This window comes from Oncorhynchus mykiss, unplaced genomic scaffold (genome assembly GCF_013265735.2).
Source record: "Oncorhynchus mykiss isolate Arlee unplaced genomic scaffold, USDA_OmykA_1.1 un_scaffold_343, whole genome shotgun sequence".
Taxonomy (NCBI): Eukaryota; Metazoa; Chordata; class Actinopteri; order Salmoniformes; family Salmonidae; genus Oncorhynchus; species Oncorhynchus mykiss.
The window spans coordinates 34,531-35,000 of NW_023493791.1; positions in this window are offsets into that span (position 1 = coordinate 34,531).

Genomic DNA, 470 nt, shown 5'->3' on the forward strand with positions numbered 1-470 from the left:
TGCTCGTCTATTTATGCACTTTCGTGCAAAAAAAACCCCATCAAGATCGGATGTGTACTTTTTGATTTATCACGTTTTTGTTGAATTTGACCCCCGATGGTGGGGCGCACAGAAGCCCTGTGAGGTTCAGGGCTTCATCGATATTTGGCCTGTTTTGGATTACACACTCAGTGGCGGGTCGACCAGACAGGTACCGGCGCGATTTCAGAAACCTGGTTTTTGGCAACAGGACTTCCATGTCCTAGAGAGACGGGGGTGGTGTCAAACTGCTCAGTCCGAATAGAAAATGAGTAACGGACAGTTTTGAGGGAAGTCAGACCCTCAGAACCATGGTACTTTGGACATTTTCCCGCCGGCGACCGATTTAGTGGTTTGACCAGACCCTTCGGCGCCCGATGTGTCCTAACTTTTGATCCACGTTGCCCAGCTTGGTGGTGGGAGGATATTGAGCCTTGTCCTGGGCAGGTGCT